Source organism: Onychomys torridus, chromosome 23, assembly GCF_903995425.1.
Source record: "Onychomys torridus chromosome 23, mOncTor1.1, whole genome shotgun sequence".
Lineage (NCBI taxonomy): Eukaryota > Metazoa > Chordata > Mammalia > Rodentia > Cricetidae > Onychomys > Onychomys torridus.
In genome coordinates this window covers 47,992,396-48,015,026 of record NC_050465.1, presented here as the reverse complement: position 1 = coordinate 48,015,026, position 22,631 = coordinate 47,992,396, and the positions used below count along the sequence as shown (strand labels likewise).

The 22,631-nt window shown below is 44.2% G+C and overlaps 1 protein-coding gene across 1 annotated transcript in view; it reads left to right on the top strand.

Annotated features, from left to right (window-relative positions):
* The first annotated feature begins 4,789 nt into the window (after positions 1-4,789).
* Gpr1 (G protein-coupled receptor 1) overlaps positions 4,790-22,631 on the top strand; it is a 50,989-nt gene continuing 33,147 nt past the window's right edge. The window contains exon 1 of the mRNA XM_036173621.1: positions 4,790-4,813. The gene's annotated coding sequence lies outside the window, so the exon portion shown is untranslated. The remainder of the gene's footprint in view (positions 4,814-22,631) is intronic.

Sequence of the window (22,631 nt, the reverse complement as noted above, 5' to 3'; positions counted from 1 at the left end):
AACAACCTGACTACTGAATTGCTGAACTATACATTAAAAAGGCCTGAAGAGAGCTAGGCATGAGGGCTGGCACACGCAGCCCTGAGTTCAGATGCATAGCAAGTTCCAGTCTAGCCTGAACTACAAAGTTAGACCCCATCCCCACCAAAAAAAAAAAAAGAAAGAAAGAAAGAAAGAAAGAAAGAAAAGAAAAGAAAAAGTTTGGAGCTGTTTTGTTTAGCACAATGTTCTGTTAGATTCTGGAGTGCAAGGATCAAACCTGGGGCCACATTTGTGCCAGGGAAGCATTCTATAATTCATACAGATTCCCAGCCCTCCACGATGTTGAGAGAGAGAGAGAGAGAGAGAGAGAGAGAGAGAGAGAGGAACGGAGAGAGAGAACACACACACATAATAGTGAAATAATCTTTCTGTAAACTATGAAGATGTGTCTTTGCTAAAGTGCCTTCTGATTGGTTTAACAAACAGCTAAATGTCCAATAGCTAGGCAGGAGGTATAGGCAGGGTTTCTGGGGAGAAAGGAAGGAAGAAGAGGATCTAGGCACAGAGGAGAAGTGAGACGCACAGAAGAAGCAGGGTGGGCAGTACAAAGATAAGGTAAGAAGCCATGAGGCAAAACGCAGTTTAATAGAAATGGGTTAATTTAAGTTATAAGAGCTAGTGGGACAAGTCTAAGCTAAGGTTGAGCTTTCATAATTAATAATAAGTCTCTGTGTGGTTATTTAGGAGCTGGCTGGTGTGACAGAGAAAGACCTATGGGTTTCTCTGTGTATTCCTGACTGTCCTGAGACTCACTCTGTAGACCATGCTGGCCTCAAACTCACGGAGACCCACCTGCTTCTGCTTCCTAAGTGCTGAGATTAAAGGCGTACACCATCACTGCCCATCGAGAGAACACATTTAATCAAAATCATTACAGAGAGCTCCAGCACAATAAAATAAAGCCAGCAGACCTGAGCATATCTTGCTGAGATCATAAAAGATATCAAATGCTACCTGTGCGTGAGTGTGTGTGTGTGTGTGTGTGTGTGTGTGTGTGTGTGTGTATGAAAGTTTCCCTTTGTAAAAGGTATTTCATGCTGCTCCCTTTTGCCCTCCAGGACAAGAACTTTTGTTGTTGTTTTTCAGACAGGGTGAGGCAGAGGCAGAGTTTCTATGTAGTTCTGTCTGTCCTGGAGCTAGGCTGGCCTTGAACTCACAGAGTTCTGCTTGCCTCTGCTTCCTTTTTTTTTTTTTTTGGCTTTGTTTTTTCAAGACAGGGTTTCTCTGAGTGGCTGTCTTGGAATTTGCTCTGTAGACCAGGCTGGCCTTGAACTCAGAGATTCTCCTGCCTCTGCCTCCCAAGTGCTGGGATTAAAGACAGGTGTGTGCTATCTTGCCTGGCTAATTTATTTTGATGAAACAGTGTCTCACAATGCAGCACAGGCTGGCCTCAACCTTTTGGTCCTCCTGCTCCTCACAATGCTTATATGATGCAGGGCAGTGGTGGCTCACACCTGTCATCCCAACACTCAGGAGGCAGAGGCAGGAGAATCTTTTGAGTTTGAGGCCAGCCTGGTCTGCAAAGCAAGTTCCAGGACAGCTGAGGATGCACAGAGAAATCTTGTCTCAAAAAAGAAAGTTTATATGTATCAATTTTTTCCCCTTTCTTAATACTACTGCAGGTTGAATCTATCCCCTTGAGGTAGTCTCCTCTATCATTGTATTCATTCACCCTGCTTTCTAATTAATGATTTGCCCATAGATCTCTTGGTTACAGAATTACAGTAATATTTTATGCAAATAATTTCCTGGAAATCAATAACTGGATTTTAAGAAAACTGAAATATCTGCAGAAGGTACAATTTAGGCAACTACTGAATCATAGAATTGCTATTATTACTGCATTATTTTGTTTTATTTTAATTCAGTGCTGGCAATTGGCCACTAGGGTTTTTTTTTTTTTTAACTTTAAAAGTTACATTTATTTAAGTATTGTGTATGAGTGTGCCACAGCACTGGTACAGAGATTGGATTCTCAGGTACTAGTGCTCTCCTTCGTGGGTCCCAGGGATTGGACTCTGGTTTGGCAGCAGGCACCTTAACACCTGGTCCTGCAGCTGGTCATATTTATGTCTTGATTCAGGCTTTAATTTTCACACTTAGAAATTGAGAGAAAACACTCTGGAGGCAGAGGCAGGTAGATCTCTGTGAGGCCAGCCTGGTCTACAAAGCAAGTTCCAGGACAGCCAAGGCTACACAGAGAACCCCTGTCTCAAAAAAACAAACAAACAAAACCAAAGAAAATTTAGAAAAAAATAAATGTTATATCTGTGGTTCAAAATTTAGAATTGCCAAAGAAAAATTAGTAGGTCCTGTAACTCTAGCCCTTCTTACTATTTTAAATTTTAAAACAACAAAACACCAGAGCTAGAGAGATGGATTAGTCGGGAAAGCACTTACTGCCCAGGTACAAACAAGGACCTCAGTTTGGAACCCCGTCCCCCAGTAAACAGCCAGAAACAGCAGCAAGTATCTATAATCCCAGTGACAAGGGGAACAGATTAAAGCTGGTCAGGCAGAACAGGAACCCCAAAATTCCAATTCTGAAAATGTCTTTCCAGAAGGCCAAGAGGATGAAGGAGTCTGGTCCCTTTGTTCTCTATGTAAGGCTCTGTGTTGAGCCTGTGAGGAAGACTGGGGAGGTACTGGACATTTAGGGGTAGGCCAGCTGGACAGACCAGCCCATCTCTTCCCCACACCTCACTCACCCACTACTCCCTTAAATCCTTTAGAAAGCAGGGTGGTCTCCCATTCCCAGGGACCTGCTCCTGTTACAATGAGCTCTGCCTTCTCTTAATCTTCCCCCATGAACCTATAATAAACCACTCTGACTCCTGAGCTAAATAAAGCCCACCCAAGGTGAGAGAAAGGCCCCCATTAAACTCGAAGACACCTCACATTTCCATCCCAGCACAGGAAAGACAGAGATAATCCCTGAGGCCAGCTGAATCTGTGAGCCCAGGTTCAGGGAGAGACCTGATTTTAAAATAAAATGGAGGCTGGACATGGTGGTGCAAGCCTTTCAAGCCCAGTAGTTGGTAGACAGAGCTCAGCGAATCTCTGTGAGTTCAATGTCAGCCTGGACTACAGTGTGAACTCCAGGCCAGTCAAGGCTACTACAGAGAGAGATCCTGTCTCAAAAAACCCAAAGTTAATAAATAAATGAAAGCTGAGAAGATAGCTCAGTGGACCAAGCATTTGCTGTGCAAGTAGCAGGGTCCAGCAGCCACATAAAAGCCAGGTAAAGAGGGGCCATCTGTGCTCTCCATGCACCAGGGGCAGAGAATGCTAATTTCTGGAAAAAGGCAAACTCTGGGATTGAGCTGGCGACACTGCCTCTGAATATAAAGTGGAAAGCAAACAAGGAAACACCTGGCCTCAGCCTCGGGCCTCCACGCGCACTCACACACGCGCAGCCCTACGCAAACACACAGGCACACAACAACACACACATACGCAGAAATACATCAAATCAAATCAGTGACGGCTGGGAACAGCGGCACACACTTGTGAGCACTTAGGGGGCTGAAGCAGCAGGGTCACTGCAGGCTCAAAGCCAGCCTGAGCCATACAGGCTGTGCCGGCAAAACCCTGGCTCAAAATAAATAAACAAACATAATTAAAGCTCCTAGTAATCACATCAATTGTGTAGAATTTAAACAATAAACGAACTGTTGACATGTGATGGAGAGCAGAAGGGCTGACGTGGGTCTAGTCACTGCTTGGAGTACAGGGTATCCCTTATATCTGGGTGGACTGCTGCCTATTTACCTCTTTGACTGGTCTATATCTAAAGCTGATTTGTTAATTTCATCATCCTTTTCAATGTGCTCAAGTTTTACTAGGGTAACAAGGGAATATGCTTTTCTAATGTTTTATACGCCAAGGTGGGCCTCCAACTCCCCATCATCTTGCCTCAAAAGCTGAAATAACAGACGTGTTTGCGTTACACTCAGCTCAATTTTGGAACGCTGAAGAAACTCAATAGGAAGAGATTTCTGGAAGGATGTAGGGTGGAGACTGCAAAGTGCTCTGTGAGACAGATAGAAGTGAAGCATGCCGACCCCGAGGCAATGTCTTGCCTCAAGTGAGAGCAGCCACAATTTAGCCACTTCTTATTGCATCCTCACAGGAACGCTGTCCCAGTGTCTCCAGACAAGCTAATTCATTCCATGAGGAATCAATAATCTAAGTGGCTATTTAAGCTGTCTTGATTTTTCTAATGTTGGAAGTAAATTCCAATTGTAAAAACCGTACAGTGTAAACAAAATGCACCCACAGCTGTGGTGTGTCCCCAGGCTGCCAATTTTCCCAATGAGAAATGTTAAACCAGAGACTGAGAAAATGTGCTTCACTCCCGTCCTTTCCCTCTCCTAAAATGTGCTGTTTTGGAAAAATCCAAATATGCTGACATCATATTTATAATTACGAGAGTTTAATGAGAAAAGTATCATCATTCAAGTAGGTAGCTGGGAGGGGATTGACCTTTTGAATCAAGGCCAAGGATACGGTCACCTAACTGGAGTACACAGATTTATTTAGTCACAGGCAGACCACATTTTCTTTCCCAGGGTAGTTAAGTCAGAAGATTTGCCTCCCTTGCTTACAAAGGGAGGAAATACTTCCTCTACTCAGGACAGCTGCAAGCAGTTCTCCCAGACAAATCATTAAACCTGAAGGATCCTGAGCCCAGAGCCCAGAAGAGAAGGCTACCTACCGGCTTTCCAGTCTCCCAGCCTCCCCACCGCTACAGCACCCACACCTTTCAGAGGTAAGTGTTTGTTTGCGCACCCCCTCCACCCCCGCGCCTGAACCCCAGCTTCACCCTCCCTCCCTAGCACTCCTAGGCAAGTGAGTCAGACAGACAGTAGGTAAGAAAATCAATTTAAATCCTTTTATCTAGATCTCATTTGAATTGGCATTTGGCTTATTGTGAAGGCTTATTCAAATTAGAGGGAGAACAGAAGCTGCTCCCCACATTTCCGCAGGGAATTGAAGCCTTGTGTATCTTAGAGAAAAAGATGTAGAGGCTGTCTTCTAACCCCCCCCTCTGCCCCCACCTTCCAGACTCAGTTCCTCTAGGGAATAATAAAAATTAAAAGCAAGAATTTAGACAAGGCTTTGTCCTAGGTGGCCTTTAAGAATTCTTGGTTTAAGTGGAATAAAAATGCCCCTGTGAGGCAGGGCTGCTAGGCTTCTGGACAACAACCCCTAGGGCCACGGCCTCTGTGCCTGTGAATCCATTTCCAACCTTGGAAAGTCCTACAAGCTTCCAGCCTCACTGTGCAATAAGATAAAGATCCCAGACCTCATCCTGTCCCTGCCTACCGAGAGGCAGCAGGCCCAAGCAGGGTCCTTACTTATCAGGTAGTTAGCACCCTAGGTAACCGGGAAGAATGTAAATGTGAGTCCCTCCTTCACTATCAACCTCTTTGTGAGGAACTGTCCCTTTACTATCCTTTTCCAGTGCTTATGTTCTGGACTGTTCTTTTTTCTTTTTTTCTCAAGCAACAACAGCAAGATTAGGTTTGAGCATTAACAAAAATTAACATGACCACCACTTACATTCTACCAAAAGTCTATTCCTGAAACTATTATCCGAATACTTAGGTGTTTAGAACAAGTTTGCCTTTTTATTTATTTATTAATTTTTTGGTTTTTCAAGACAGGGTTTGTTTCACTGTGTAGCTTTGCACCTTTCCTAGAACTCACTTGGTAGACCAGGCTGGCCTCGAACTCACAGAGATCTGCCTGGCTCTGCCTCCCTAGTGCTGGGATTAAAGGCGTGGCCCGGCAAGTTTGGCATTTTAATAACAGGCAAGAAAAGGAAAGAGTAATTACATCCTTGATCATATCAAAAGGATGGGAGGGGTTGGGGATTTAGCTCAGTGGTAGAGCGCTTGTCTAGCAAGCACAAGGCCCTGGGTTCTATCCTCAGCTCAAAAAAAAAAAAGGATGGGAAACCAAGTTGCTAACCCCAATGAGGGGACAAAGGGGATAGCCACTTCAGATCACTGAATTCGATTACTACAAATACATATTTTAAAAAGTATAATATATTCTAATTATATAAAAGTAAACTTTCAAGCATCAATGGAAAAAAAATAATTTTTATGATGTGGGAGGACCTCATGACCAAAATAATGAGAGAGAAGCGCTATGATGTCCCTGGGCCAAGCTGTCCCTAAAGGAATTCAGGAGGACACAAACTCTCTCAAGAAGCTCTAACAGGTTGGGAAAGAAGTCAAACTGTCCTGAGACCTTTCTGTCTGGTACAAGTGACTACCACCCCTTCCTCCTACTCAGTCAGTTCTCCAAACATCTCTTCCAGTAAGGAGATAGAGATCCTGACCGGAAGTCTTTTAAAGAGTGCTCTGTAATCAGGGTGTTTGGGAACAAACCCTAAGCCCCCAGCACTGTCAAAAGCAGCTCTCTTTCTCTTCACGAACATTTAGTTGTTTGGTGTGTCTCTGTCTGTCGGTCGGTCGGTCGAGGTGTACATGTGGAGGTCAGAGGACAACTCCGCCAAGTCAGTTCCGTCTTTCCAACCCTTGGTTCAGGGGCTCAAACTCAGGTCCTCAGCTTGGAGGCAAGTGTCCTTAGCCACTTGCTGAGCCATCTCAATGGGCCCAAAGAGGTTCTCTTAACAGATCTCCACTCCAACCAATGTCCCAGACAGTCTGGAGGATGTCCTCTGTATGATCACTACTCAAGGGTGAAAGGTCTCTAGTACCTCTAAGCAGGTCCAGAGGCAGATATTTTGACAGAACTCATCAACTGCAAGTCATGCCTTCTTAAACTATCAAGGGGGAAGAGGGGTCTTCAAAGCAGAATATACCGGCACACACCACTTGTAGTCCCATCTACTTGAAAGGCCAACAAGACAAGACCAGCCCAGGTAGCGTACTGAGATAAAACACGAGAGGCTCTCTTCAAACACACAAACCACTATAGAGCTTACTAAAGATAGATTTTGTTTTGTTTTGTTTTTTTTTTTTAAATTATGGCAATTTAAAATCACTGTATCTTGGACTAATTTAAAAGCTAAAAAAGCACATCTCAACGCTTTTGGTTTTAGGTGGTAGCTAATCTACAAAGATAAGATGTACATCCCGGGTTTCACAGTATAGCGTGTTTAAATTATGGTGGACACATAGCGCAAACCTTAATCAGTGTCTTTTCTCTGGCTGTGTTTTCAGTCTTTGCTACTGACGCTTCCTGTTCTGTCACAAAACACAACTATGTTAAGTAACTGAAACTTCTGGAAACTCTCCTCAAGAGCGCCTTTTATGGATGAAATTGAGCTTTTGTGTGATTGCAGAACACAGACGTGGAAAGACACACTGAGTAGCCTAGAGCCCTAACAATTATCCCCCTCAGCAAGCACATGAATACTTTAAGACTGAAGAGAAATATGCCAGGATCGTTGTGCATGCTTATCGCTGTACAATCAGGGGACGCCCTGAGGGCAAGATGAAAATGCACGTCTTCCAGTCCCTAGAGGGCTCCAGGATCTAGGGCAAAGGGAGAGAGTCTACAAAATACCTTTACTCACCACCTAACTCCTCTCAGGAAACTGACATCTTGTGGTTTTTCTAGGGTTGGTTTTAAACAACAAATACAAAATCATGTGATTCTGTCTTTTTGTTGGTTTTCTTTTGTTTTGAGATGGGGTCTCACTATGTAGCCGTGGCTGGCCTAGAACCGGGTATGTGGACCAAGCTGGCCTTGAATGCATATATATCCACTTGTCTCTGCCTGACTGCTGTGCCCAGCTGTGACCATGTTTTGGTTTTTCAAGACACAGTTGCTCTATGTAGCCCTAGTTGTCCTGGAACTCAATCTGTAAACCAGGCTGGCCTGGAATTCACAGAGATCCACCTGCCTTTTGTCTCCTGAGTGCTGGGCTTAAAGGTGTGTGCCACCACCGCCAGGCCTTCTGTGACCATTTTTAAAGTTGATTTTTTTTTTTTTTTTTTTTTTAATCACCTAATGATGCTCAGTTTCAAATATACAGTCAGGCTCATGGAGGTAGTTCTTCACAGGGACGCTAACAGCATCCAAGCTTGCTTACTTTCAATCTCCACACCACTCATCCCTTGAACTCCCAAACTGAGGCCTGCCTCACACAAACATACATCTGACCAGGACCACAGACAGTATGTGACAAGGACTCAAAGTCAGCTTTTCATTTCCTTGGAGTGAATGAAGTTCTCTCACTCCACCTGTCAAAGAAAATTTAGAGTGCACCAATAGGATTTCATCTCTTCACTAACAGAACAAACTGACACCCAGTTTAAAAAAAAAACCTTCAGTCTGGTGAGATTGTTTGGTGGGTAAAGGCATTTGACCACCTGAGTTCAGTCCCCAGGACCCATCTAGTAGGAGAGGACTGACTCCTACAAATTGTCCTCTGACCTCCACACACACACCAAGAAGTAAATGTAAGTTCAAAAAAAAACAAAAACAAAAACAAAAACAAAACCTCTCCATCAACCTGTAGGTTCTTGTGCTTTGAACAACTTTCCTTTGACATTGTCTGGCTTTCATTCCATGGCTGCCACTGTAACTTGACTTTTCTTAAGCAAAACCGCATCCCCAGATAAAAGAGAGGGAGCTTCCTCACCTTGTTTCCTGTCAGGGGCAGGGCAGCAAGCAGCAGTGATTCCCAATTAAACAACAATGAGAAACCAGGCAATGCTACCAAATCCAGCTGGAGTTAAGACCAAAGCCACCCCGTGTTCACTGCTTCCTTTCTCATGGGAAGGAGGTCCTTCTCCCCATTGTATTAGGTTTCCAGGCCCTCCCAGAGATGCCCTCCCAAACCCCTTCTAGTTGTCTCTGGGTACCCTCTCATGGGTCTTCCTTTTAGAAGGAAAAACAAACAAACAAAAAAACTCACTTGGGGCTGGAAAAATGGAAGGTGGTTAAGAGTACTGGAGAGTCTTCCAGAGGACCAGGGTTTGATTCCCAGTATCCACATGGGGGCTCACAACTACCTGGAACAAGGTTCTAGGGAATCCCGGCCCCTCTTCTAGCATCTGCAGGGCACTGTATGCATGTGGTGCACAGATACACATGTAGACAAATGGCCATGCTCATGAAATAAAAATAAAAACAAATCTTAAAAAAAAGAAAGAAAAGAAAAAAACCATACTCAAAACCCAGTATCCTTTGCACAGTGTCATTTCAAAAGTCAAAGAGGTCTGAGGCAGCTAGAAAGAATGGGCAGGGAAAGCTGGAAAAACCTCGTCCATTTCAGTCTGGACTTGAAGGTTACATTCAGACACCACAGCCTCCGGACCCCTCATAGAACATTAACAGATAAGCTCTCTCCATGTTTGCTTTCCTCAAACTGACAGGAAAGCAACCAGCCTGCAGAAAATTTATTCACAAGGCAGCTTTTACACCAGCTGGCAGGTGAGGGACACTCCTCAGAGTTCTGGTCTTGTTAAGTGTTTGGGAATAATTTTCTCAGCTTTCTTGTAGTTAATGACAGGTCAATTGTGGATTTTTAAGTGGTGGTAAAGCAAGAATGCCATGTACTGTTGTGAAAAGTTCACTGTGGAGAAAGCAGAAGTGGAATTCAGAGCTGAAAACAAGTTGTTTTGTTTTGTTTTGTTTTTTAAGATTAAAGGGCAGAAAAAATTTTCCTGTACTGATTTGATGTATTTGTCACACTTACCTACTGCTCATCCCTTCTGAAGACAAACAGTTTAGTTAAAAAAAAAAAAAACTTTTTAGATAAAAACATCTCACACCAGCCTAAGAGTAGTGGCGCAGGCCTTTAATTCTAGCACTGGGAGGCAGAGGCAGGGGGAGCTCTGTGTGTGAGGCCAGCCTGGTCTACAGAGTGAATTTCAGGACAGCCAGGGTTACATAGAGAAACCCTGTCTCAAAAAAACAAAACAAGGCTGGGCGGTGGTGGCTCATACTTGTAATCCCAGCACTCGGGAGGCAGAGGCAGGTGGATCTCTGTGAGTTCAAGGCCAGCCTGGTCTACAAAGTGAGTTCCAGTACAGCCTCCAAAGCTACTGAGAAAACCAAAAAAAAAAAAAAAAAAAAAAAACCCTCACTCTAAATTTAGCCAGACTCAAAGTCTATATGACTCAATGATGTTCTACACAGTGAAAGCAGGCACTCAGAACAGAAGCTGTGAGTCTTCACATGGCTTTTACACATTTATCTATTTATTTGTTTTTTAAATTTTTGTTGTTTTGTTTTCAGAGCTGAGGACCAAACCCAGGGCATTGTGCTTGCTAGACAAGTGCTCTACCACTGAGCTAAATCCCCAACTCCCTATTTGTTTATCTATTTATTTACTGGTTTTTCAGGGTTTCTCTGTGTAGACCAGACTGGCTAGAACTTGCTTTTGTAGACCAGGCTGGCCTTGAACTCAGAGTTCAAACAAGAGAACCTACCTCTACCTCCTGAGTGCTGGGTTTAAAGGCATGTGTCCACCACTGCCCAGCTAAGGGCTTACTTTACACTTTTTTAAAAAAAAAGATTTATTTATATGTATACAGCATGTATCATTGTGGGCCAGAAGAGGGCACCAGCTCTCATTACAGATGGTTGTGAGCCGCCATGTGGTTCCTGGGAATTGAACTCAGGACCTCTGGAAGAGCAGTCAGTGCTCTTAACCTCTGAGCCATCTCTCCAGCCCCCTACTTTACACTTTTATAATGAAGTATATTTTATGTACTTATAGACCACTAAAGCCAAAACATTCCATGATAGAGTTAGAACTAGAAATAAATTAGCTTTACATCCCCTTTCACGACTTAGGTCCGTTACCTGGATTTAGCCCTTCCTCCTCACCAAATATTTAGCCCTTCCTTGTTCTCTTTTGGTCCTTTGGTTCTCTAAGAACACAGCTCAGGAGTCTGGGGAACAGTTTGTCCCTGTCTGGTTCTGTTTGCCCAGGTCTTCTCTTGGAATGCTAGGTACTGCATACTCCCATTATTTACCGCTTATGCTCTGCCGCGCCACATGCAGCCCGTGTGTGTGTGTGTGTGTGTGTGTGTGTGTGTGTGTGTGTGTGTGTGTGTGTGTGAGTGTGAATACACGGTCCTGCGCGCGGCACTCGAGCCGCGCGTGCACAGGTCATGTTTCACCCCACACACGGTCCTGCACGCGGCACACACACGCGGCACTCGAGCAGCGCGTGCACAGGTCATGTTTCACCCCACACACGGTCCTGCACGCGGCACACACACGCGGCACTCGAGCAGCGCGTGCAAAGGTCATGTTTCACCCCAGCAAGGCAAGCCTCTCGGCGATCCCACCTCGGCAGTGACCAAATCCAGGGCCCATACTAAATGGTGACCAGCTGGATTAACGCGGCAGGCAGTCCGACCCCAGCCACCCTACTCCCCACGCTAGTTACCGGAGGCTGGCCGCAGCTGCTGACATGGTTTCCTGGACACCGGAGGCTTAACCTCGCTCGCTCGCTCGCTCAGGGTGCAGTAGGGAGCGATCAGAAGGCCTCCATTGTGTTCCCGGATCTAGAGAGACCAAATTTAACGAAATTAGGATTAGAATCCATCTCTTTTTTTTTGGCCCTCATTCTTCCACCAAGACTTTTAAAAATTGTAGTTAAAACTACCTTAAAGTCAATGAATGCCAAGCCTGACCAGTGTTTGATCCTGAAGAACAGGGCCGAAGACTACAGGAAAGACCGCTGACTTCCACCCAGGCATCTTGCCAAGCATGCACGCGCATGCGCACGCAAGCGCGCCAATTGCGCAAACAAAGTTTTGCCCTTTCTGTCTTTCCCAAGGGTCGAGTCAGGTGGTGCCTGTCCTGTCCTGAGGGTTCTTCACTTAGAACGACCTCTGTACTTGATTTCATGATGGTTACGGGTGATAGTTACGGGTGATAGTTACGGGTGATAGTTACGGGTGATGGTTACGGGTGATGGTTACGGGTGATGGTTACGGGTGATGGTTACGGGTGATAGTTACGGGTGATAGTTACGGGTGATAGTTACGGGTGATGGTTACAGATGCACCACTCCCCGAGATCACGTGCTATGTTTCTGTTTCCTGGTAAGATTTTACTGGATATGATTAAAAAACAAACAAACAAAAAACTACACACATACAATTTGTACATAATTTTTAAATCAACTTTAGTATTATTACTGTGTAAGTCAGAGGGCAGTTTATAGGAGCTGGTTCTCCCTTCCACTAGGGTCCGGGGGATCAAACTCAAGCCCTCGGGTTCTCATGACAAATACCTATTTGTCAATTCAATTAATTATTTGTTGATGTTATTTTTTTGAGAGAGGGTCTCCATAAGTAGTTCTGGTTGTCCTGTAATTCCCCTATGTTGACCAGGCTGGCTTCAAACAGAGATCAGCCTACCTTTGCCTCCTCGGTGTTGGGATTAAAAGTCTGCACCACCATGCCTGGCCAAAGGCCACAATTCTTCACATTTTTGGCTTTGTTTTGTTTGTTTTCTTTTGTTTTTTGTTTGTTTGTTTTGTCTTTTTTTTTTTTTTCTTTGAGACAGGGTTTTTCTGTGTAGCCCTGGCTGTCCCAGAACCTGGTCTGTAGACCAGGCTGGCCTTGAACTCAGAGATCTACCTGCACCACCCCCACCCAGCCACAGTCCTTAACATACTGCATTGAATTGTTTTATTCAATTAATTTAATCTTTAGAAATTTTTCATTTATTTATTAACTTATTTTGAGGGAGGTCTCACTGTGTAGTACTGTAGTAGTGTGGGGATTAAAGGCATGTGCACCATTCTTGGTTTGTGCCCTGAAAAGGTAAACCATGTAGTTGTGATTCTTCTTGAAACAACAGTAACTTTCCAAAGTAAAAGTTGAAGAAAGATTTTTTTTTTAAGGAAGATATCAAGCATTAGTACCTTCAAATGTCAGTAAGCTGTTGATTTACAATTTAATGTCATCAACACGACATGCTAGATTTTCATTTGTTCACAGTACATTACCATAAGCCTATTAGGAAAATTGGACGCCCACAACCTAAGATGTGACAGAGCACAAGAATTGTGACAGCGGGAGCCAAGAGCGAGGAAGCAACCCTCCTAAAAAAACAGTATGGAAGTACAATTTTAAATGTTCAAAACATTTTAATTGCAGGACTGTAACTACAAATTGCCATTTAAGAATGTCATTCTTTTGTAAATATAAATTCTTTCCAATTTGATTTTGAAGTCACCTGACACACCACACGCACACACTTTGTAAGCTTTAATTTAGATTTAGATTTTGAATCCACTTGAAGCCATAGTTCTTAGATTTGGTCTCTAGCTACTAGCAAGAAATGGGGAATAGCAGAAGAGCTAATACACCCACCAGACACACACACACACACACCCCTTGCTTGGCTCTGTTGTTGTTCAAACCCAGAGCTGTGTGCCTCCTAGGATCTTCTGAGGGCTGTGACATCTCAGTCCCACCCTTTTATTTTATTTTATTTTGGCCTCTGAATAAAATCTTTAGAATGGCCTTTCTAGGTAGTTGACATTTCTTGCCCTCTCTGTGAATACCTGCTATACTTAAAGTGATAGCAAAAGATTTCTGTTGTGTACAACAGCCTCCATTTTGAGTTCCTATTGTCCCCGTTCCCAGCCAGCTGCCTCTCTCTGTGAAGTGCCCTCATTAGCGTCAGGGATGCAAAGAGCCGCAGGAAGCTAAGAAGGAGGCTTCAGCCCTCTTTCTGTGGTGATGGTTGGTTTTCTGTTGGGGGGTTATTCTTGTGCTGGTTAAGGAGATAGTCTTAGGCTAAGTGGCAGGTAGCCTGACTAGTAGGACTGGTTGTATACATGAGGCCTGGGTTTAATCCCCACTGCTGAAAAGAAAGTGAGGTAAATAAGTATTCATTTAATGAGCAGAGAAGATAAACCTTTACTCCAGGAGGCAGAGGAAAGAGGGATGGCGAGAGTCTGAGACTAGCCTGGGCACAAAGCAAGATCTCCACGAGTCCCAATATGTCTGCCTGCTCTGTGGTCACAGAGGACAACATTTTCTTGTGTTCCTGCTATGAGAATGCGTTTCCTGCAAACCCTCAACCCTCAGCTTCACTGTGGACAGGATTAAAACTTGGAAATCAAATGTAGGTTTGCTGGCTTTCCTGGCGGGAGCTGTAAAGCCTCTGCCTCTTTCTTTTGTAACTCTCGGCCCCCTCTGGGGTCCAGTGGAAGGTTCTTGTGCATCCTTTGGGAGGATTTACTTTGATAATGGCAAGAGTGACACTTGGGGGTGGACAGGGCAGGCAACAAGCAGCTGAGGCACTGGGAAGCACAGAAAGGCAGTGACAGAGCTTCAGCCTAAGAGCTACCTCCCCCACTGTGGGGCACCGGGGAGGTCAAGGGTGGGGGAGGGCTGCTCCCTCATGGGCACATCCTGCTTGCTGCATATTTTCCTCTGATTCGGTTATTCAGGGAGAGGCCCCAGCTCTGCCCCGGCGGGCCTCCTAGGGAGGTGGTCATGGATGTTTCAGTGTGCCTTTCTCTGGACACTGCTGTAGCTTGGCCTAAATGGTAAAGTGTCCAACCTGTGACTGTGTGTCCTTCACGGGAGGAACTTGTTTATGCAGATAATCCTTGATTTATGATGGGATTACACCTCAATAAACACATTGTAAACTGAAAATATCTTAATTGAAAACAAATTGAATACACCTCACTTACCGAACACGGTTGCTTAGCAACACTGTGTGCGCAGAGTACCGCTTTTTTTTTCCTCATGATTGCATGGCTGACTAAGAGCTGCGGCTTGTGCTGCCCGGGATCTGAAGTGTTTGTGTCATATTGCTGGCTTAGAAAAACAGCAGAATTTAAAATACAAGGTACAGTCTCTACTAAATGCATATGGCTTCCTCCCCCACAAGCTAAGGCCAAAACTCTCAAGTTGACCACCTACATTTGTTATGTTTGTCTTTTGTTCAGTTTATTTCTAAGGAGAAAGAATAGAGCCAGGTCCAAGTGAGGGTCAGGTGGGAAAGGAGGCGGCCGCGGGAGAGCAAAGCCCTGGGGCCAACAGAATCACTGTGATAATTAAAAATTCCAGAGAACAGGGCCTCCAGAGCCAGTGGGAAGGAGAAGCTGCCCAGAGCAGAGGCTCAGACAGTGTGGAGGAGCCAGAAGGAGAGAAGGAGGACAGGGTCAGGATGCTGGGGTGCTACCCCAGCAGGATTCCCGTGGGGGTCCTAGGTGGGGGCTTAGAGCAGGCAGCCTGAGTTCCACTGAGGTTCTTTGACAGCGGCGGCCAGAGTGGGGCGTCTGAACTCTCTCTAAGGGACTTGGGGGTCAGTTGGGTAAACCAAGTAGATTGTCTCCAGCTGTGCCCTGGGGAGGTGGCGCCAGGAGGAGGTTGTGTAAGGCAGGGCTGTATCTGTCAGCCTTGAGGGGCTGTGATAACTGGCGACTGTGTGAAGGTCCAGCTGAGACCGAGCAGTCCGTACAGCTTTGCTGTATGGGATAGAAAACCTACCACCAGCTCTGCTCACCCAGCACAGGGAATGGCAGAGAACACACACACACACACACACACACACACACACACACACACACACACACACACAGTCAAAGGCCCCTGTCATTTGGTATGCCAGTATTCTCTGGTTGCACAAAAGGATAAAATAAAATCAAGGTGACTCAGTAGATAAAGGTGACTCCCATCAAGCCTGGCGACCTCTGTTTGATGATGATGAAGGGGAAGAACCACAGCATGCACCATATGAACCCCTCCCCCACAATAAATAAATAAATAGGTAAAACAATTTTAAAAAATCAAAACCCCTAAAAAGCAAAAAAAAAAAAAAAAGGTAAAACCAAGAAAGAAATTATTTTGCTTTTACAATAAAAGCATAGTGGTGCACACTTTTTTTTTTTTTTTTTTTTTTTTTTGAGCTGAGAATCGAACCCAGGGCCTTGCGCTTGCTAGGCAAGTGCTGTACCACTGAGCTAAATCCCAGCACTCAAGAGGCAGAGGCAGGCATAGCTCTGTGATTTGGAGGATAGCCTGGTCTACATGGCTCCAGGCCAGCCAGGGCTACATGGTGAGAGTCTGTCTCAAACACTGCCCAAAACACACACACACACACACACACACACACACACACACACACACAAATAAATTAAATAAATAAATAGATAAATGAATAAAACAAAAAAGCTTTCGGATTTCAAAAATGATAGGAAGTAAGATTCCCTCCATGTCAAACATGTTTCCAAAGTAGTTGTACCCTTACACAACCATGGATAAAATATCTTTTTAGTTCCATCAGAAGGGAGATGGGGACCTTGGATGAGGACCTTGGGATATCTGGTGTCAATCAGACATTGTGTTCTTTTCTCCGGCCTCCTTAGAAGCAGCTTCTCGTTTTTTTAGTTTCTCCATTTGCTGCACATAACCCTCCGCTGCTCAGTGGGCAACCCCAGTCTGTGTCTTTGCTCCCTTCTCGTACTTCTCCCCTCTGCCTGACAAGTCAGCCTTTCCTGCAGACTGCTTTGCTTCCCTGCCCTTGTCTGGTGGGAGCACTTGGAGCTGAAATCCTCACTTCTTCCCAGCCCTCCAGCTAACCTGCCCTTCCTCTTGGGCTGTTGGTGGCAGGAGGGGGTGGACTGAGTGCCTGTGGGCACCACTGGCTTTAAGAGACAGATGTGGGCATCAGACTTTAATATCCACAGGGGTCAGAGACCAACTCCTTGGAAAGATAGGGATATGTTTTACTTATTGTTTATTTTTTTAGAAAATTCTTCTAAGATATGGTAAGTTTTTTGGGCTAGCACACAGGCCGATGTGCTGACCAAGGGGTACATAACAGCCAATCCAGAATTAGTCAAGAACAACAAATCAGGTTCACAAATATACACATACATAGGACTTAGATTTCTCACTGTGCTACTTCCTTCCTTTCTTCCTTGCTGTTTTTTTTTTTTTCTTTAATTTTTGTTCATTTATTTATCTGGCATTATAGGCGTGTGCCTTACATCTGGTCACAGTGCTATTTTGTTTGTTTATTTATTTGTTTGCTTGTTTATCTGGTTTTTTGATAAAGAGTTTCTCTGTGTAACAGTCCTGGCTGTCCTGGAACTCATTCTGTAGACCAGGCTGGCCTCAAACTCACTGAGATCCTCCTGCCTCTGCCTCCCAAGAGCTGGGATTAAAGGTTTGTGCCACCACCGCATAGCCACAATGCTATTTTTTTTATTTTAAAGACTTATTTTTATTTTTAATTAGGTGCATTGGGGGAGAGTGTACACCAGCATGTGATGCCATTGGGGGCCAGAAGAGAGCATCATAGCCCCTCGAGCTGGAGTTACAGGCAACTGTGATGTCAGCTGCCCAACATGGCTGCTAGGAACCACATTCAGGTCCTCTGCAAGAACAGGACAGGCTTTTAACTACTGAGCCACCTCTCCAGCCCCACAATGTTAATCTTAATAACCCTGCAGAACACTACCCTCAAAGAAATCCAGTTCCTACACGATCCTCAATAAAGGATCTCACTCAAACCCTCAAAACCTGTTGACTGTGTGTTGCTGCCAGCAACTGTATTTCAGAAGTTGATAAATCCAGGCCAGCTTAAGCAAGACTAGGAAATTCCAAGTGGACTTTGCTTTGAAAAGGATTGCAGGCCTACTAAAGCTTTCTGGAATACCAGATTGTGGTATTCCAGAAACAAACAGTGCTCAGCCTTCAAGAGGACTCCACAGAAGGGCATTTGGGCCTAACACAGATGACCCAAGTTTGTTCCCTAAACTCCACATGATGGAGAGAAAGAACTGACTTCTGCAAGTTGACCTCTACATGTAGGCTACAGCACGTGTCCCCACACACATGCACACATATACAAATAAATAAATATAAGAAGAATGGCAGCCAGGCAGTGGTGGTGCAGTTCTTTAATCTCAGCACTTGGGAGGTAGAGGCAGGAGGATCTGAGTTCGAGGCCAGCCTGGTCTATAGAGTGAGTTCCAGGACAGCCAAAGCTACACAGAGAAACCCTAAAAAAAAAAAAAGAATGACAGATAATGACAGATGTCATATGGACTTAAATGACATCCAGGGTTAATCCTTGAAGTGCTAATTTTTTATTCTTTTTATGTGAAAATAAAGCAGTAACTAATTGTCCATAGTCAACCATTCACCCAGTTTAATAAGTTATATATAGTTACATATAATTCCTCCTTTAAAAACATATAACCAGATCTAATAAAAGCCATATTTAACAAAAAGTGGCCACTCCAAACATACATGCTCTAACCATTCCACAAGAAGAAGGACTTAAGGAACAGCAGGACATGGGACAGGGCTTGGGAATAGGGAAGAGTCAATACTGAGAAGTAGAGGACCTCATGGAGAAGCGCTCTTTCTTTTCCTCCCTCCCTCCTCCCCTCCCTCCCTCCCTCCTTCCCTTCCTTCCTTCCTTCCTTCCTTCCCTCCTTCCTTTCTTCCTTTCTCTTTCTTTCTTTTTTTCTTTTTTTAAAGGCAGGGTCTCTCTATGTAGCACTGGCTGGTCTGAACCTCACTATGTAGACCAGGCTGGCCTCAAACTCACCATAACTCCACCAGTCTCCGCCTCCTAAGTGCTGAGATTAAAGGTGTACACCACTATGCCCAGCTTGAGAGGGACTTTTCAAAGAAATCTGCAACCTGAAAACATGGGGAAGACAAACAATCTAAGGGAATTGGAAGGCACATTGTATCTGCTTGAATTTGTCTTAGGACCAAGGTGTCCCTAACGGCATGAAAGTTAGGCCAGAGTTGGTTACTGAACCTAGAATAAGGTGCTTATAGGCATGACATCTTTAATTTTACATAAAACTTTCTCTTCACTAGTTTACAGAGATGAACATCTGCTCCAGAAAAACTAAAATGGTAATGGAGTATGCTGCCTAACTATAGAATTAAGAATTAGGGGTGGGGATTTAGCTCAGTGGTAGAGCACTTGCCTAGCAAGTGCAAAGCCCTGGGTTCGATCCTCAGCTCCAAAAAAAAAAAAAAAAAAAAAAAAAAATCTAAAGACTATAAATGTAGCTCAGTTGGTAGAAAGCTTGCCTAGTATGAAGCCCTGGGTTTGCACCCCAGCACTGTGTAAACCAGACATGTTTGCACAGGTCTGTACTCTTAGTACTTGGGAGCTGGAAACTGGAGAAGATCAGATGTTAAAGGTCATCCTTGGGTACATACGGCCAGCCTGGGATACAAAACACACTGTCTCAAAAAAATAAAAAGAGTTGACATAAGGCAGAAATGGTGGTTTAGGCCTTTAACCCCAGCACTTGGGAGACATAGGCAAGTAAATTTTTTATGAGTTCCAAGCGAGACAGATCTACATATAGAGACCCTGGCTCAAAACAAAGAGAGTTGACATGGTTTACATTTACTAGGTGTCAGAAGTGGTGCTAAAAACAACCTAAAACATAAAACATGGATTAATTATTTCAAGAATTATAGGCTATATTTACATGAAATAATTTGTTTTAAACATTTGCTTTGCTGGGTGGTGGTGGCGCACGCCTTTAATCCCAGCACTCGGGAGGCAGAGGCAGGTGGATCTCTGTGAGTTCAAGGCCAGCCTGGGCTACAGAGTGAGTTTCAGGACAGTCAGAGCAGAAAGCCTGTCTCGAAAAAACAAACAAACAAACCAAACAAACAAACGAAAAAACATTTGTTTTATTTCTACATAGGTTATAGTTAGATATATTTAACAGCATAACCATGGTCTGATATGGTACCTCACTCCCATAATCCCAGCATTTGAGAGACTAAGGATTCAGTGAATTCAAGGCAAACTGAACAAATTCGAGGACATCCAGGGCCATCTAGTAAGACCTGTTGGTACATTCCTATCATCTCACTGCTTACAAAGTGAAGGCCTGAAGATCAGGAGTTCAAGGCCATCTTCAGCTATTTAACAAGGTGGAGGCCATCGTGGGCTATATTTGTCCCTGCCTTAAAGGCAACAAAAAGCAAATAATAATAAAATATCCTAAGCACAAGAGAATTCAAGAGGTTTTTTTTTTTTTTTAATTTTTTAAAAAGATTTATTTATTTATTTATTAGGTATACAGAAGAGGGTGCCAGATCTCATTGCAGATGGTTGTAAATGTGGTTGCTGGGAATTGAACTCAGGACCTCTGAACCTCTGGAAGAGCAGTCAGTGCTCTTAACCTCTGAGCCATCTCTCCAGCCCCGTCAAGAGGTTTTTGTTTTATTTTATTGTTACGGTTTCTTTAATTTGAGGCTGGGTCTTCCTATGTTGACTAGGCTAACCTAAACTTGTCATCCTCCTGCCTCAGATCCCTGAATATGTATACCACCACCACACATAGTTCATGACATAGTTTTTTTTGATAGATGAGAAACTGCGTATCTCTGCACTCACTCAATATTGACAGAGCACATATCAGCCTCTTGTACAGTACCGTGGCTAGACAGACAAGGACTGGTAAAGGCAGTCCTTTCCTGTGAGGCTCTCACAGTCCACTAAAGGAGATAAACACCTAGTCGATGATGGTCGCACAGAGGCTGTATGGGTGGGGTGAAGAAGGCAGGTCCTGATCCCACACACTCAGAAGTTCAATCCGGACACACTAAGTTTGCCAACTGCCCACACTCCCTTAGGCTACTGAAATAATAGTCCTCCCACGAGTGTTGTGAGAATTAACTGTGAACCTGCAGTGAAGTTGCTTAGCACTGCATCCTACTTAACAAGTACTTAGGAAACACTAGGTATTACCCGATGTGTTAAATGCTGCTGTGGCAATTAGGCAAGGTTGGTACTTCCTTCCTTACATGTAGTTAGGCTTGCTTGGTGCTTGCAAGCTGCCTCCTTTGGCATGGGATTAGGGGAACTGGTTTGGATAACCATACTGGTTTGCAGTGAAGCTGGTAACTCTTGATGTTAGTTTGTGTGTGTGTGTGTGTGTGTGTGTGTGTGTGTGTGTGTGTATGTGTGTGTGGGGGGGTGTGTGTGTATGTGTGTGTGTGGGGGGGGGGGTGTTACCTCTTTCCCTGTAAATGGGAGCTGTTGCCAATCAAAAGTCGAATGGAGTGGTTGAACAGATGAAAACTTCTCAGGAGGGAGGCTAGCTTTGCCAGGTACCCAACATCCTTTTAACCCCTTTAAAAGGAGGGACTGGATGCAGAAACAAATGGATTTGCTGAGAACTACACACCCCAGTTCCCTCCTCAGCCTGTTCTCATCTTCTCTGCTAATGCCAAGACACCCATGGCATGAATGCCTTTCCTCAAAACCCACCCAGCAGTCTTTTGATGGTGCAGTAGGGATCATTGAGCCGTCCTAGGTCAGGCACTGTGCTAGCCTCAGGGAGAATAAAGGGGAAGCAGAAGTACAGTGTGAGAGAGACAGACACTCATCAAATGGGTATTCAGTGTGTGAGCACCAGTCTGAGTGGAGAGTGCAGAGCTACTCTGGTGTAGACTGAGGCCTGGGTGACACAAATCAGAAAGAGTCTCTGCAGACAAGGACCATGTAAAGACACCACTGGCTCTTTAAAAGAGCTGGTGGTTTGCTCCTTGATTTCAGCACCACCAGAATGTTCCAGAAAGGGAAGCTTAGGCAAGTAGATTGTGTCATATTTTTATAGATGCTGTGTTTATAGAAATTATTTATTTTATCTAATTGTAGTTCAGCATTTCTGATTGCCATTGTGTTCCATAAGGTTTTGTGTTAGTTTCCAGGCCTGAGGATTGAATCTAGGGACTTATCTTTGTAAGACAAATGCTAGCCTTGAACTTGGGATCCTCCTGACTCAGCTAGGATTACAGGCCCCCTTAACCAGTCTGGCTGCACAGTGGCTTTCCTTGGTTGTATTGAAATGGAAAGAAGTCCTCTCTAGAGCGATATTTCTTTATTGCCTCCACTCTCACACATGAATGCCCAAGATTTTGGGACAATTTTAGATCATGAAAAAGCCTTATGTAGATCTTGGGGCTAGTGAAATGGTACTTCCTATGCAAGCCTGGCAACCTGAGTTTGATCCATGGAACCCACCTAAAGTTGCCAGGTTGTCCTCTGACTTCTTTGTATGTGCAGAGGCACACATGCAAACACACACACACACACACACACACACACACACACACACACACAATTTAAATTAAAAAAAAAAAATTAAGACCATAGATCAAAGTTCTTTGTTCCTTGTTGGGAGGGACGCAATGGTCTAGTATAGTGGTTTTCAACTTCCAGGTCACTACTTCTTTGACCACTGGAAGACACATTTTTTTCTGACCGTCTTAGGAACAGAGACATACTGCTCTATCTGTCTCCATGGCTGGGGTCAGCACAGCATGAGAAAGATGTATGAAAGCAGCAGTAAGGTTGAGAACCACCTCTCTAATAGTATCTTTTCCCCACAAATATGCCTATCTTCCTCCTCTGCCTTTGTTTTGTGGAGCTAATGAGAGAAGAGTGAATTTCAAGGAACCCTTAAAGTTGTTTGTTTTGTTTTTGTTTTGTTTTTTGGGTTTTTTTTTTTTTTTTTTTTTTTTTGCTATGTAAAGGTCGTTTTCAGCCAAAGATGGAAGTGCATACTTGTAAAACCAATACCTGAGAGGTAGACAGACAATAGAAGTTTG